General features: G+C 40.2%; 2 long non-coding RNA genes across 2 annotated transcripts in view; one reads left to right on the top strand and one right to left on the bottom strand.

The window, feature by feature from the left end:
- LOC121480079 overlaps positions 1 to 17637 on the bottom strand; it is a 214805-nt gene that overhangs the window by 106139 nt on the left and 91029 nt on the right. The window contains exons 2-4 of the long non-coding RNA XR_005984891.1: positions 7018 to 7140; positions 5640 to 5733; positions 3779 to 3945 (exon numbers count right to left, since the gene is read on the bottom strand). This is a non-coding gene — a long non-coding RNA (uncharacterized LOC121480079). The remainder of the gene's footprint in view (positions 1 to 3778; positions 3946 to 5639; positions 5734 to 7017; positions 7141 to 17637) is intronic.
- LOC121480084 overlaps positions 7640 to 17637 on the top strand; it is a 31732-nt gene continuing 21734 nt past the window's right edge. The window contains exon 1 of the long non-coding RNA XR_005984892.1: positions 7640 to 7746. This is a non-coding gene — a long non-coding RNA (uncharacterized LOC121480084). The remainder of the gene's footprint in view (positions 7747 to 17637) is intronic.

Raw genomic sequence — 17637 nt, 5'->3', positions numbered from 1 at the left:
ACATGACACAGGTGTCGGGAGTACCTAGTGTATCACTCAGATTTCTCTCCTTTGGACTTACTTGATTGACTTTTCCAAGCACATTTGTGGCTTAGGCCTTAGGGATGCCCTGGCCAAAAGAGGACACCACTTTTGCCTTCATGGAGCTTACAATCCAGTTGAAATTTATTTCTGACCAGTTTTTAAATTGGAATCTTCCCAGTGTCCGTCAAAGTGCTGGGACCTACCCCCAAGAACCACCCACTGCTGTACAAACCACTGAGTTCCTTTTCTGGTTACACAACTGCTTTCCCAGGAACTGGCTGTGTCCCAGCAGATACTAAGCATTTTCCTCCCAAACTTTAGTTGGCAGAATTTCATTACTTTAACCTCATTTCAGCTACCGGAAAATATCATGCACTTCTCCGCTGGGCCCAAAAACATTACTCAGAAAGAAATGAACATGAGGGAGAGAGGAGAAAACCCACAGAAGCAAAATCATTAGGATCGTCTGTTCCGGAGCCAGGATGCGTCCATTGTCATTTCATCTTTGTGCATATTTACCCAAGACTTTTCAGTTCTACTCTGAATTCCTAAGTTTGAAGTTTTCTTGAGGGAAGAAGGAAGATGAGAAAATCTACTTCATTAAAGTCTAAGGTTTTCACTTGAAGTTTGGCAACTTCCTTACATTACTGAGCTCCAGGGGTGGGGTTTCTCATATGAAATAATTTTTTTAAGGGGAGAAGGGAAGGACTCTAAACAAAGCATGAAAATTAAAGCATTAAATTAGAATCCAGTTTTTATAGAGACAGAGCAGCTTTAAAACTTCTTCCCAAAGGGGGCTGTGATTTGAAGCATTTTACAGTAGGCAACTGGTGACCACTGAAATATGAGGTATGAGGTACAGTATCCCTCAAAGTTCTGATGAAAGAAGCCTACTAAATGTGGTCACATCAATAATGGAGAATTTCTGACCCTCATTTTATTGATTTCTATAGTATGTCTCTGATAACTGCCCATTGATCAGCTTCCACTCCCACCCCCACAGAATTAGCCTAGTTAAATCCATAATTCAGAGATTTGTGCTAAAGAGACAAAAGTTAGTAGGTTAGATCTATATCCAATTAACTTATTTTGTTCTATTATTGATACTGTCAACCTTTGACATTACCTTACAATGTAGGCCACTGATCAGAATGGAGGTAGATGGATCAGAGGAGCTAGTCCTCAATACCACAAAGACATATGTCTCACCATGGCAGGTCAAGAGTATGGTACAGGGCAGCCCGGATGGCTCAGCAGTTTAGTGCTGCCTTTGGCCCAGGCCTGATCCTGGAGACCCGGGATCAAGTCCCATGTTGGGCTCCCTGCATGGAGCCTGCTTCTCCCTTTGCTTGTGTCTCTGCCTCTCTCTCTCTCTCTCTCTCTCTCTCTCTCTCTCTCTATCTGTGTGTGTGTGTGTGTGTGTGTGCCTCATGAATAAATAAATAGAATCTTTAAAAAAAGGAGTATGGTACATTGTCACCTTCACAGGTGTAAATAATGGTGTTGGCTTGGATCTATCTGGATGTTATCCCGTGAAAGATTACATTAGGTCTGGAAACACCTCTTCCAATTACAAGTCTAAGACAGCCCTTTGCCACAGAACAAAAATGTGTAAAAAGCTTATATCCATATCCACAAAGGCCACTTAATTTTTGGTTAGTTGATATTGTTGACACAACCTTTAGATGGCTCTTCAACTCAAAGAACATTCTAATCTTTTTTCCCCATTACCTCTCACTTGGAATCTAGCCCTGTGTGTTTTCCTCTAATCACGAAACCATTTCTCATGGCAGAAATAACTGCTCTTCAGAAGTTCCATGAAAGAGCAGTAAATCTATGCCCTTCTCCTCTAAGAGGTTAAAGAGTGTGAGAAGTTAGCCAAAATCATATAAGTAGTACCACAAATGCAACAAAATAAGAAAAAGAAATGTATGTAAACATTAGAAAAGAAGAAAGAGAAATATCATTGCTTGCAGATGACATGGTGATTTAACTAGAAAATCAAAGAGAATTTTAGGGTTCAGAAGTAGATCCATCAAAGTGGTCAAAAGGAGTATCCAAAATCTATAAATGATCAAACTCAACACCCAAAGAATAATCCAATCAAGAAATGGGCAGAAGACATGAACAGACATTTCTCCAAAGAAGACATACAAATTGCCAACAGGTACATGAGTAAATACTCAACATTACTCAACATCAGAGAAATACAAATCAAAACCACAATGAGACACCACCTAACACCAGTCAGAATGGCTAAAATCAACAAGTCAGGAAACAACAAGTGTTGGTGAGGGTGAGGAGAAATCACCTTACACTGTAGGAATGCAAGCTGGTACAGCCACTCTGGAAAACAGTATGGAGATTCCTTAAAAAGTTAAAAATAGAGCTACCCTATAACCCAGCAATTCCACTACTAGGTATTGACACAAAGGTTACAAACGTTGTGATCCAAAGGGGAACCTGCACCCTAATGTTTATAGCGGCAATGTCCACAATAGCCAAACTATGGAAAGAGCCCAGATGTCCATCAACAGATAAACGGATAAAGAAGATATGAGATAGATATAGTTATAGATACAGATATAAAATGGAATATTATTCAGCCATCAAAAATTGAAATCTTGCCATTTGTAATGATATGGATGGAACTAGAGGGTGTTATGCTAAGCAAAATAAGTCAGTCAGAGAAGGACAACTATCATAAGATCTCCCTCATATGTGGAATTTGAGAAACAAAACAGGAACATAGAGGAAGGGAGGGAAAAATAAAACAAGATGTGATCAGAGAGGGAGACAAACCATAAGAGACTCTTAACTATAGGAAACCAACTGAGGTTCCTGGAGGGGAGAAGGGTGGAAAGATGGAGTAACAGGATGATGGGCATTAAGGAGGACAGGTGATGAAATGAGCACTGGGTGTTATATACAACTGATGAATCACTGAACTCTACCTCTGAAACTAACAATACACTATATACTAATTAACTAAATTTAAATTAAAAATGCAAATAAAAAAATAAATTTAAGAAAGTGATCAAAGGAACATCAGCACTTAAAAATCAGTAGCTTTCCTACACACCAAAGCTAACCAATCACAAAATCTAATAGAATAATAGATTCTATTCACAACAGAAATAAAATTATGAAACTGGCTTAAAATAATGCTTACGGAAAGTTCTAAAACTTTATGAAAAAAATAAAAACTTACTTAAAGCTACAAAATAAGACTTAATTAAAGGCCCAGCAATTATGTTGCAAGGTATTTTATCTTAGAGAAAAACAAGTTTATCTGTGTATAACAACTCATGTTTTACGACATTCTTTGTGATACAGAAAAGTTAAAAACAACCTAAATCTTCATTAGTAGATGATTAATTGCATAAACTATGAAACAATGATACTAAGGAAAAGATTGAGTACTGACATAGGAAAATCTATAAGATACATAGCTAAGGATAAAAAGCAAGCTGCAAGACAATAAATATAGAATAATCTCATTTATTAAATAAAATATGTACAAAACACAAAGGCCTGTTTATGAATATATAGAATATTTAGTATATACATATATAATATTATATGTAACATATGTACATATACATATATACATATGTATATAGTATATATAATGGCACCTTTACTTCTTATCTATTTGCTTGAATATTTCCACAATTAAGATCATATGGATGCATTACTTAACTAAAAATAGTGCATTCATAAAAGGAAAAGAAAAATAAGAAAGACTACGTACAGCTTTGTACTCCTTTGGTGTCCCTCCTCCACTCCTGGTCAGTACCCCACCAGGGGTGAGTCCTAGAATGTATAAAATACAATACCATGGAGCACGGAATCTTCCTCTGGAATGGTTGCTGGGAGGGGGACCAGTTGGCCAATCCACAAGGTCCTGGTGAATTAAACCTTGACCAAAGGAAAAATGGGAGTCAGGAGACCAAGAAAGAATGTCCCTGAGAGGCCAAAATCTTTCCAATTCCAGTTATTTATCACCTTTTTCCCCTGTATGAAATGCCTTCTTTTCCATATAGGTATCAATCCTAGATCGGTCCTCAGCACTTACCCAGTGCAAAATATTGTACTAGGTCCTTGAAGGACTCAGAGAGGCATTAGATCGGCAGTCCTTGTCCCCATGGCATCTACTACTACCACTGCAATCCTACTGGATAAAGCAGGCAGAGAAGTCCAACAAAGCAAGAGTTAGCCAAGACGCGAGATCAGGGAAAAGTTGAAGTGATGGGGCGGGGCTGGATCCATCACTCTCCTGTGTTCTCAGGTCTAACTCCCAGACCCTTCTCAGCTTACTCCATCTAAACTCTTGCTACGTATTATAAACCCTAGTTTATATTAGGGTTATTATTTTCCATTTTAATAGGAAGAACCAAATTTTCTAATGCCAGGCACAGTACTCTCCACTTACTTGCATCATCTCACTCAATCTTCACAACAGTGTAGGTGCAATTTTCCCTACAGCACCAATAAGGCAACTGAGGCAAGCATAATTAGGTTACCTACCCAAGGTCACAAAGCTTCGTGGGCTTGGCAAGTAAGGATCAACTTCTCCTTACATGGATGAGGGTAAAGAGAAGCTATCATAGTCTCAGGGAGACCAAGAGAGGAGCAGCCCAAGGGAGGCCTCCAATGGCAAAGAAAAAATCCTTGGGAAAGAATAGAAATTGCTGCAGGTCCTGAGAAAAGAACCCCCAATGAACCAATGACTTGCTATTTCCCGTTATTAAAACTGCCCAGCTGCCATAGCAACAAGTGCAGAGAGCGCTTGCACTCCCTCTCAAGAAAATATTTATGACCCTACTAAAGATACACACTGGGTACCTCATGTAAACAGTGACAGGCATTTTGCTGACTTCCTGAGCAAGGCTGTCTCTGTTTTCTTTTGTCACTTTAAGTGACAATTCCCAATAATTCCTCTCTCAGGGCAGGGAGGAAAGGATGAGGAAAAAGTTGGACTTGAGTTTGATAAGATTCTAGGGACTGTTCTGGTTTAGAGTTTGAAGGTACTCTTCCAGCAAAGCTCAGGATTATACTGAGTAGTTTTCCACCTTAGTCTTCTCTCCCTCTCTCTTTATTCTTCCTCTCCTATTTCACTCCACCGTGACCACAATTCTAAGTACTTTTGGTCACCAAGTGAGTGCTCTGTAGACTGAGGACTGGGGCAGTGCATAATCCGTGTGTGTGTGTGTGTGTGTGTGTGTGTGTGTGTGTGTGTAGGCAGAGAAGGGAGCTATCTAGAGCTGGAGTCCCAAGAATTCCATCTTGCAGAGCCAGCAATTAGCTCAAATAATTAGCTTTACTACAAGCAGTTGGAATTCTGGATCTGAGTACCTGAAATGGGAAATACCACATAGAATGGAAAACAGAGTTAAAAACTGTTAGCTAAGTTTGAGACTGTGGGTGAAGAAAAGGAACTGGAAGTGGGTATCAAGTGATAGGAAAAAGAACAGCACAAACTGGCTTGGAATGAGCAAGGCCTAGAGGCAGCAGACAGGGAGCCCAAGGTCAGCTCAAATTGAAGCCCTGAGTAGGCCAGGCCATCAGTATGTGGGGCATGTTTTCCAAGGAACTTTGCACAGAGGACTGACCTTTGGCTGGAGATCATGATCAAATCTGCTTAAGGTGAGGAGGCTGATCCTTAGCAGCCAGGACCATCTCTGCCAATCAAGCCTCACTCAGGTCCTAGGAGGAAAAGGCCAAGGAAAAATACTGAATCTCTGAAATTTGAACAAGTGCAGAAGAATGCATTTGCCCCGTGGTGGTCCCTGCTATTTTTTCCAGACTATAATCCTTTGCCTCTTTTTTTTTTAAAGACTCCATTCATTTATTCATGAGAGACACACAGAGAGAGAGAGAGAGGCAAAGACACAGGCAGAGGGAGAAGCAAGCTCCATGCAGGGAGCCTGATGTGGGACTTGATCCCTGGTCTCCCGGATCACACCCTGGGCCAAAGGCGGCGCTAAACCGCTGAGCCATCCAGGCTGCCCCTTTGCCTCTTTTTCTGGCAGCTCACCTTGATTTTTGCTGAGCAAACATAAGCCTGCATGTGTGCACATGCATGCACACACGTGCGCTCACACACACACACACACACACACACACACTCAGCCCATTTCAAGTTCATTCTGACCTCATTCTTGGCTCCAGGGATGATCATGACTCAGGGCCGACTAATCAGATGCTATTTTCCTACTGGTCATGGGGATTGATTAAAAAATGAGCATAGAAATGGATATCTCCCATTTTCCCCCGAGTCTACTCTCCATCCCTTTGTACCCTGCTCTGTGGCCCAAGAGGAAGACCAGTATGGGCTTCATCAGTATGTTCCCTTATCTTCAAGCTTCTAGTTAGATTCTGCTGTTGCCAAATACTGGCAAGAAAGCAGAAGGAGGAAGGAGATCAAGAGTAAGCTACATATTCACCTGGGCTCATTGCGACTGTCAACCAAAGGTCATAGCTCCTGGCAGACAGCCACTTCTGTTTCCAAGCCGAGGAATAATAATAAGATCCCAGTGTTACGACTCCAGAGTTCCCTGTAGTTTCCCTACACAGCACCTATACATTTGAGAATAATCCTGTCAACTCTCCTCAAATCATCCCACTTGAGTGAACCATTTCCTGTTAAGACTCTGACTGGCATGGCAGTAACTGACAACCAGAAACAAGAGCCTGCTCAAGACTTTGGGTGAGACTATTAGAAAAAGATCTCCTTATACTAAGGAGATAATGTGAGCTGAAGTTGGTGTGGGGAAAGCTGCCTAAGGATCCAGTTCTCTCCTTGAGAACTGAACCAGGAGGAGGGAAAAAAGGAGAGGCACTCCTTCCTGACACCATTCTTTGAACACCTGGATCCGGCCATGCATGACAACTGTCTACCCCCTGGACTTGCAATTATACCAGCCTGTCTTTTACTTAAGCCACTTTGAGTGCATTCTTTCACTCGCAAATGAAATAATCATGACTTACCATTATCTTCACATCCATCGTGTAGTCTGGCCTGGGTTGAGGGGCACATTTATCCTCAACATGTGACAAGTGATTATGATTGTACTTGTACCCAGCCATCCTTGGGGAGGCATAAGCAGGCCACTGGGAAAGACGGGAAGAGAGATAAAAGCTATCAGCATCCTCTAGTTCCTAGAAATAGAACCTGGATGTCAGCGCGTTATGAGAGTTCAGTTGCTCTCTGTTCCTGAAGAGATAAGTAAGGTCGAGAGGCATGACATGACAAAGCCAGAATTAGAACTGGGACTTCTGCCGCCGAAAGCCACGTGGAGTGGAAACTATTTTCCTCTGAGCCCAAATGTCAAACATGAACAACTCACATAAGAAAGCATTTGTGGTTTGGAGCCACCACAAAAGTGTTTGTCCTTGAAACTTCTAAAAAGTTCATTTTTTCAGAGACAGGTTGGCTCCATATTTCCAGAGTTGGAGGCACCAGGGGGAGAGATGTGGACTCCAACATAAAAAAATCTGGTATTGGTTTCTCAGGCTAAATGGCTTCCAGTCTGCAGGGAGCTTTTAAGAGATTAGGAGTGCGTCAGGAGACAAAACCAAGTACAATCTAATTTCATCTGGATGGCTGTGACACTGCCCCTGCTACAAACAGTTCAAAAGAAGGGGGAAATAAGTTAATTTTCTGCTATTGTTTTTGCCAACTGGACCTGTGAAAATAAAGAAGATCTGCTTGCTAAGGTAAAATATTACTAAAACCATATGGACTATAGGATAAAATGTCACAAGGTTTTGCCTTTTGTTCCTTTACAGCATTATAACTAGATGATGAACCCCAAATCACAACTGCCAACCTCTAATTAAAACTGGAAAAAGCTTTCAGGATGAATATTAGAATTTTCTGGATCTAATGTTGTAGTCCTACAGCCTCTGCAGAAATGTGCATGAATACATGGGGAAAAAATCATATGAAGCATCTGCAAAATTCAACAGTAAAACACGTTTAGAAAAAAAATCCCAACAAAATTGGAATAGGTGTCTTCTTAGATATAATAAAGCTAATCTCCTGAAGCCCTATATCTAACGCCATACTTAATGGTTAAATATGGAAAATATTTGCATTAATGTTACAAAATATAAGAAGATACCCGTTTTTCTGGCTTCTGTCACATCGTTTTTCAGAACCTAATTAAAATAATAAGATAAACAAAGGGGAAGAGGACAAGAATTGAAAAGAAGATGACAGAACTATTATAATTTGCAGTAAACATGTTCATCACCCAAAAAAATTCTAAGGGAAAAATGGTGAAATTACTATAACTATTGATAGAATAGTCAACACTAGCAATGACCAAATTAAAATAGAAAAAAAAAAAAAAACAAGGTAACTATATGAGTGTAGGAATATCTTCACAACATGTGGGTGTGTTGCCACTATGCTCTTTTACTAGTTATGGGTAACTGGATGCAATACTTAATTTCTGATCTCCAGGTGCCTCCTCTGTACACCAGGTTTTAAAATATTGGGAATTCTCAACATACATATCTCTGATACCTAGTACGAAGTCTGAAATGCAGTAAGTCAATATTAGATGCCTTCTCCCTGAAGAGCACTGGTCATGTGCCTCCTCATGATATGTAAAAAGAGCTAAATACACGCATTTAATCATTGAAGAAAATATTCTGTTCAACTATCAGAGAAACTATTCAGCTCATCCCTGTTTAAAACCACAAGCTAACTACTACCAAGGAAGAAGAGAAAGATGTAAGTCATTTGGAGTTTTGTTCAATGGCTAAAATGGGCAAAACATCAAGGCCCTCAGGCTCTCTATTTCATGTTACTCTGATGGCAGTGTAACTTCTCTTGAAAAGACCTTACCTACTGAACAAGAAAGACACTTTTTTTTCCCTCCATATTTGTCCCATGGTATTTGAAGTCCTGTGTAGAACCTAAGGACGGGTATTTCAGGGGCCTGTGAAATGACTGTGGCTTTAATACATGCAAGAAAATTGAAAATTTTGAATTTAATAAATATTTAATTAAATGTCTCCAAAATCTAATATTCTGGCAGCTTTTTAATAGCTAGGTTTCATTAAAGATTTTTCACTTTATATAAAAACAACATTTTGGTTAGATTTTTCTCACTATGTGAGTATGAATATATACTCCAGGAATTCATGCAATAATTGCTAATAAATCCTAAATTGGATTCCAAGGAGCCAAATCATTTTAAAGGCAAAGATAATTTAAAAATCCTTTCAAAAAATTTTCAACAGACAGTAATATTGAACATTAGCTGTTATGCTTTTTTTTAAAGGTTTTATTTATTTATTTATTTATTTATTTATTTATTTATTTGGAAGAGAGAGGCAGAGCACGAGTAGGGGGAGAGGCGGAGGGAGAAGCAGACTCCCGGCTGAGCAGGGAGCCCTGAAGGAAGGGCTTGATCCCATGACTTCTGAGATCATGACCTGAGCCGAAGGCAGCCGCCCAACCTACTGAGGCACCCACGCACCCAGATGTAATGCTTTTTAATTGATCTGATAAAATGTAAGGATAGCTAAACTATACAAGGAAGAGTTGGCTGAGGGTTTGTGAAAGAGTTAGAACAGCTCCTAGAAAATCACCCCCTTAAATTGAAAGGCATATTGGAAAGGTCAAAAAGGATTCCAGGAAATGGTGGGCAGAAGGCCCAATACATACATCAGAAAAATGACAGCCATATATCTCCCCCTCTATGCCTTCGCTCAGGAACCAGTTGCACTGCCAACTGCATCAGATCTGTGGCTTGTGCTATCTTACTTGCTTTCCGCAAGCCTGTCCCACTCACCAAGTTAGACAATAAAACCCCTGAGGTCGAGATTCATACCCACGTCTCTTTTTATCTCACCTTGGGACATCCAGCAATCACTCAGTATGTACTTCTAAAACTAAAGATTAAAAGAAGCAAGCACTTTCGAGCACATCTAAAAAAAAGAAAAAAAAAAAGATCCTTCCAAGATTGTTACTAACGACATATGAAAAGACTCTGAAACTTTGAATTGTAAAACATGGCTGTGAAATTGCATTTTCACGAACATCTATTGTTTCTTTGTTCTGTGCCTGAAAATATGTTTCTCCCTGGGATATTAGCATATAACAAATAAATCCTAAAGTACCTTATTTTCCTGCCCAAACGCAGTACTTAACTCTGGTTGATTTCTCAGCTAAAATTACTTACAGGAAGAAAAGCTGCCTAAGTGTCTTTGATTATTATGGAATATCTGAACCCTCATGAGGCAGTACCAACCGTGCTACACAAAGAAACAAAACACACCTCAAATGGCATTGTATTTAAATATGATGATGCTTCGCAGTTTGTTTTTGATGAAGAAAACAAGAATTATTATTACTTATATGGATCCCCACCTAAGGATTAACCTTGCTCTATGGATTTCATAACTGTAGCATTTATAGCTGTGCTTTTCATAATGAAGGGAAAATCCAGCATCAAACAAGCAATTTGCCATAGTTTATGTACTCCCCCACCTCTGCGAGAGAAGGAGAATCAACTATTCCAGCTATGATTTTCTAAGCTTTTTGTTTCCTAAAGAGAAATTTACCTGAGCTCCTAGAGGGAAGAGATGTGTGCTCATAAACCCAAGCCATAATGCCCCTGACCATGACTGCAATTGTAACACTCTTTTATTTATTTATTTATTTGCTATAAAAAGAAGTCAGAAATAGTCTCATGCTTCTGCTGGAGAACAGGAAAGGACCAACTATATCGGCTGCAGTTCTGATACCCCTCCCCAGTGCAAAACCCCATCAAACAACATACACCCAACGAGAATAGGAATTATTACAAAAGACGGAGAACTGAAGAACCATGAGCTGGGTTGTTGGAGTCTTTTAGGGAATCAAGACAAAAGAAAGAGGAGTTTGTTCTCTTTGCTAAATTATGCCTCCTAAGCTCTGTGTTCCTAAGAATAGCCTCAATTAATCGGCTTCAAATGAACTCCAAGATCTCCCAACCCAACCTGACACTTGGGACACCTGTAACTCCTCTAGTCTCAGTGGTGTGCAAACTATTCACCACCATGGCAGTTTCTCATTCTCTTCTACCTTGCACACCCACCAAGATTTCAAAGAGCGTGTTCATTTAAAAAAAAAAAAAGCAGCACCAATTGAATCCAATTAATTAATTTTCACTTCTAATTAAACAGACACAGATAACCACCAAGCAGCATGTCTGAGCAGCATGAGATAAGCAGGGACATCACATTACCACACTGAGTTGGTTTAACTACAGCCCAAAATAAATCATGCTGTTTCAGGGAAGCTAATGTAGAATTCTCACTAGGTTTTCTGAAACATAGAAAATGACTTAGAAACCCTGAGTTTAGGAGCACTACTTCAGAGTCCCCACATAAGACTGCGGTGGGGGATGTTCACCCTATAGGACTCATATAAGCATTGCAACCTCTCCTCACAGTAGCTTTCCCATGGGCTAAATCTGTGTGCATAAATATTTTTCAAGATTTTACTGCATATTAAGCACTGTACTGAATGCTTTACAAATATTGTTTGAAATAGCCATCAGAGATATTCTATGAAGTAGGTAACCATCATTTATTCATCTACTAATTTAACAAAAGTTTATAGAGTACTTATAATATACAAAGTGCTGTCTGGGCTGCTAAGAACACAGTACTGGAAAAGACAGATTAAGTCCTTTCTTTCAAGAAGTACACATTCTAGAGGCACCTGGGGGGCTCAGCGGGTTAAGCATCTGACTTCAGCTCAGGTTCAGAGAGGTTCAGCAAACAGTCCTGTATCACAGATCTTCTGAGACTGAATACAAAACTAACCTACAGTCGTCAATCTCCAAACCTGTCTGCTTTCTGCTGTACCCTGTTGCCTCCCAAGATAACCTAATATACATTCCAATTCTACTCTACATCAGAAGCTCTTGTACCAGAGGTTTCAGCTTAGCTAGGGTATATAATGAGGAAGACATTGCTTAAAAGAAAGATGAAACCAAAGAAATAAAATTTATAATCATCTTCATTTATGATTAGATAAACCATATCCAGTGGTAAGGGATCCACATTTAATTTTTCATTCTTCATTTCCTTAATCCTTCTTAATTCTTCACTAAAACCAAAATGTTCATTTTTTTTCCCTCAAGGAAAGTAATAAATGGAATTCTGATTTAATCTCTCATTACCATAGATTTTCAGAGCCTATTTTTTAAGACATGAAAGTTATATAACATTTGTCCTCAACAAAGTCTAGATCTCTGCCCCCCATCTCCATAAAGAAGAAATTCATTTAAAAAAAAAAAAACACTCAAAAGAAAAAGTGTTCTTATTGGCTGATTGGGTAGCGCAGCAAACTGCCTTGATTACAAATGACATTCGAAGAGGTTCTCTCGTCCACTTGGTCCTTTTCTCCGAGTGATGAGGTGTTCATTCAGGACACTTCCAAGAGGCCAGTGCAATGGCAGTGAGTTACCCTGATTGACTGTTCACAGGACACTTCCTAGAACAGTTTTATTGAATCCAGGTCTTACTGTAGCTGAAGCACCCAGTCATCTTTGAGCCCCACAGGGGAAGAAAAAAAAAACTTCTTCCAGGAAATGAAGTGTTATTAGTCTAGGAAGTGGAGCAGGTAAAGTACTGCCTCCAGCAGGGAGAACAAAGCCTCAGCTCTGAGCGCACCAGGGACAGCAGCTCAATTTAAGGAAGTCAACTGTGTTAGAGACATGGAGCAAACACTATCAGGGAAGCTTGATTGTGGCTATTCCTGTTTCTCTTTTAAAATGGGACAGCTATTAATCTCTCTGATGTACAGGTAGAAAGGCAACTCATTCTGTTTCACAGTAGCTAAAAACAAAGAAGGCCCAGAAACCCAAGACTCCAGTAAGAAAAGGTCACTCCTAGATGATTCTTCCCTGATGGTCTTTAGTGATCTCTCCTTATGGCACCCCCTTAATGATGCATGCTGTTGTTAATACTACAGTATGGCTGGTGGTGGAGTTCAGAGAAGTTTAGCATCTGGGCTTGGAAATCAGATAGATGGCATCTCAGCTCTGCCACACTATAGCTGTGATATGGGCTTTTCATGAAAGAGGAGTGAACTCATTGTTTCTCCAAGGCCTGGAAAAAGCATATACAGTATATTCTTCTCCAGCCAGACAATCAAAAAGAAAACATAGTTTTTAAAATGATAGCCAAGATTACAAAATCAGAGTCAGAAAGAGAGAATAAAAGAGATGGAAAATGAGAACAGAAGAGAGAATAGAGAAAGAATAGCCAGAAATCTAGAATGGCAAGGATTGCTAAGGACATATAGATCGGCACTCATTTTAGCATTGGTGGCATCAACATTTCTCAGAAAAGTTCAGCAAGTCTTAGTAGCTGGGATAATATGAGTTTTTATATCACCTACACCTCAGAGCTTATGACTCTAAAAGGTATCCTTTCTTTCAGAGGTCCTCCTGCTGATCAGTAGGTTTGCTTATAAAAACACATGGTAGACATTGTGGCTGACTTTCCAGTAGCCCCTCCACACAAGTAAGTAGAAGATCATGGCAGCTCCATCTCTGTGGCCACTGAGTACTCCAGGGACCTCTTCCCCAAGGTGAGAGGTCCTTAGGGCCTGTGAGTAAGAAGAATTTCTTCCACACACTGGACTGAGTTAGGAATAATAGCCCAGTGGCTGCCAATAGACATGAGGGAACAAGCCCCTGAACCGAGTCAATACTTGGAGAATTAAAAAAAAAAAAAAAATACTTGGAGAATTACATCCAGTGAACCTCAAAGAAAGGGGATCTTGTCCACTGATATATGGACCTCTTGTTAGGCATATAAGATTTTATTTATTTATTTGAGAGAGAGGGAGAGAGAGAGGGAGAGAGAACACACAGAGGGAGAGAGAGAAGTAGACTCACTGATGAGCAGAGAGCCCAATGCGGGACTTGATCTCAGGACCCTGAGACCATGACCCAAGCTGATGGCAGATGCTTAACTGACTGAACCATTCAGATGCTCCTCTTTTTAGGCACATAATAAATGTATGTCTCACTGTCATATCATTCAGGGAATATTCCTTACTACACTCTGTCTTACAAAGTGGTAATGTAGATTAGTGTATTAATGGCTCTGGAAAGTCCTATAATAAAGAAATCTGTCTCTGCATTTTGCTAACCTAACTTTTCATAGAAACCCCCTCTTTTAGCACCTGTGAACATGCCATAGCACACATGATATATAAGACACAGTCCAGTGGAGTTCAATGACTTTAGCTTGGATCACCAACCCTTCCTCAAAACCAAAAACTATCTCTAGCTACCTCCATTCTGAAATTGGTAAGGTCTTCAGCCTACTATTTTGATCCGCTGTCTCTTCTGTGCTCTTCTGTCTCTAAATTTTCACACCCTTTTGCCTTCACTCACACTTGTGCATGACAGAGGGCTCCCAGAGACACTCACTGAATACTACTTAGTTTTGTATTAGTCTGAGGCAACTCCTATGCACACATACCATCGTCTACTCTACTCACTTCTTCCGTATACTCTTTCTTTTCTTATATATTTCATTATACTCTTTGGCATACATTCTAGCCTCTGAACCTTTTTATCTGCTAACTTGTTACTTCCTCAGTTATATGGCTTTCTGGTTTTAGTAGGTGTTGTGGACACTTACTGCTTTGTCTGTTCCACACTGTGTCTCGCCTCCCACATGGTTATAGAACAAGCTGTCATCTCCATACCTCTGTTCCCATCACTGTAGTTATTCATCTTCAGCCAATCACAACCCTTCTCTGGGATCTTTCTTCTCTCTATCTCAGTCTCTCTCTTTCTCTCTCCCCACCCCTCTCTCTTGTCCTCTCAGTGATAGTGTATCAAGATATGAGCTAGTGGCAGCTGACAGCCTGTGTGAAAGGAAACGAGTTTGCAATGAGAATGGATGAAACTTAGACTGGCAACTGCAGAGGCAGAGAATTAACTAGCCCAAAATTTCAGTGGTATTGAATTTGAGGAACCCTCATACAGATAACCCTTTGCAGCTCACTGCAGGCCTGGGAACCACCTTTTATCTCCTGTCGTATTCTTAATCCATACCAGCAGGTGCCCAGTCTTATTCCCTCTGCTGCTTTCCAATTAAAACTTAAGTAAGACTCTTTTCAATATCTGTACAAGGTATCTGCAGTAAGCAATCCTTTTCTTTCTGGAGTTTTCAAATTTTTATTGCTGGGGCAAAGTTCACATCAACACTAATACCACTTAATTCAGAGCTGTCCTTATAAATGGAGCTTAGAGCCATATTCTCCAGGTCATACACTCAGACATTTGTTGTGAGGAGGAAAACACAAAACACACTATTCGATAGGATCTTTGACAAAAAGAAAATGTCCTAGGGTTTTGAGGCCTCAACATGACAACACTGAGGAATCATGAAGTCTCCTGGTTTAATAACCTGAATGCTCTAGAATTGAAAAGGAAGCAGTGATTGTTGTTATCCCCCGTCATTCTTCCCTCTAAAAGTGATGCATCAAAAGCTGAGACATGTATGGAGACCCTAATTCAATAAAAGATAAAAAAAGAAATAACTCCCCTTCAGGGCCACCTGGGTGGCTCAGTCAGTTAAGCATCTACCTTTGGTTTAGGTCATGATCCCAGGGTCCTGGGATTGAGGCCCTACATCAGCCTCCCTGCTCAGTGAGGAGTCTGCTTCTCTCGCTCCGTCTGCCTGCCTGCCACTCTCCTCTCTCATGCTCTCTCGATAGATAGATGATAGATAGATGATAGATAGATAGATAGATAGATAGATAGATAGATAGATAGAATATATATATATATATATATATAAAATCTTTAAAAAATAAATAAATAAAATAAAAAATATATAACCTCCCCTTCTCCATGGCATGGTTAAAGTTCATGACTAGGCTGTAAAATCAGATTTGCTGAAGTATATGATGGCTGGCACTCCTGGAAGTCAGCTAAAGTTGGGTGGCCTTCTGTTGGGGTGGAGGAGAAGAAAACAGAAAGATGTTGCCCAAGGGGAACGGCAGCTACTATTCAATAATAGTTTCTTCCACGCCAAGTATTCTTCAGGTATTTTGCTATATTATATTATTTCTCCTTACCACAAGCTTGTGAGACAGGTGCCATCATCCTTATTCCACAGGTAAGGAAACTGAGGTTTAGACAGGTGAATTAACTTCAAAGGTAACATGACTGATGGAGTCAGTATTGGAATCCAGGTGTGTCTGACTTCAAACTTGAACTCTTCAACACTATTAAGTCACTAAAGCTTTGTTAATATGCATGGAGCCACATCATTTAGAAATAAAAAAGTTATAATAGGAGAGTGTCTTCTAATAAACAGTGATTAGTCAGGACCTGGAAGTTCACTGAACACCCACCCACAAGTGGGTACACCTTCTCCTGATGTGCAGGGTCCCATGATGCTGGAGAATCTGGTAAGAGTGATTTATGTATGAGGTTTCATTTCATTTTCAAAGATAGCCTCCCTCACCAACTTACCTTAGTGAGCCTCAATGGGCAGGTTAGGTTAGGTGAGGACACTGCCTCCAAGAATAATATTTGAGCTTAAGGAATTTTTCAAGTTTTAAAAAGTTCATACTCATGTTTTCACATAATTTCACAAGTTATAAGATGAAAAAAAACATATTATTTTTCATAATGCAGACCACAGAGTATAAGATTTTCTTGGCTAGAATATATAGACAGAAGATAGAAGAGTGACTCTCAAGGGAGAAAAATGGAATATCAAAAATTTAGCCACAAGAGACATATAAGTTGGAAAATGGAGAGAAATTCTTGTGTTGATTCTTAACTCTGTTGGTTCATAAACTGGCCGCCATACACAGAGAGCAAGAAGAGGCAGGCCACTCCAGAGTGGTCAGCAGCTGGTTTCATAAGCAAGAGAACTTACATATGAGGCTTGTTCTGGGTGGCCACAAGATGAGTAGATCCCCAAGCCTACTCATTAGAATCTTAAAGCTCATACAGAGACTAGCTGGGTTCAATCACATATACCATCCTAGTGGTCTCAACAACAGCTTTCTCTCTCAACACTGTGTCCTTGAAATGGCTTCCACTGTGGGAACAGTGGGAAAAGCGTACATTCCAAGGAGAGGGGAGAAAGTGAGGAGCTTCCAGTTGCCTGGGTCAGCTCACAGCATAACCAGAGGTCACATCCTCTCAATGACCTTCTCCAACACCCTGGCAGGTCATTTCCTTTAATCAGTGCAAATTCTGGGAAGGAGAAAGAAGTGGAGGAGGGAGGGAAGAAAAGAGGCAGGAGCAGAGAAGAAGAAAGGGGAGCAAGAAGGAGGAGAGAAAAGAGAGGATTATCTATATTTACTCCTCAGAGGAAGCCCACATCAACTTGAAGTCCCAACTCAAAGACACATTTTTCAGACACAGATCAGAACAAACTCCAGGTGTACAAGGGAGGAGATAGGCACTCTAGATTGAATCAGGATTACTAGGCTTCAAACTGGATCAGAAGGCTGGTGAAATAGTCACACTCTGCAATAGCACTTCACTCCCACCAACCTGTGTTCAGAGCTCTGTGCTCCTTCTCCTGCTGACTTCAATCAATCAATCCAACAAT

This window comes from Vulpes lagopus, chromosome 2, assembly GCF_018345385.1.
Source record: "Vulpes lagopus strain Blue_001 chromosome 2, ASM1834538v1, whole genome shotgun sequence".
NCBI classification, from domain to species: domain Eukaryota; kingdom Metazoa; phylum Chordata; class Mammalia; order Carnivora; family Canidae; genus Vulpes; species Vulpes lagopus.
This window is presented reverse-complemented; position numbering and strand designations above follow the sequence as displayed.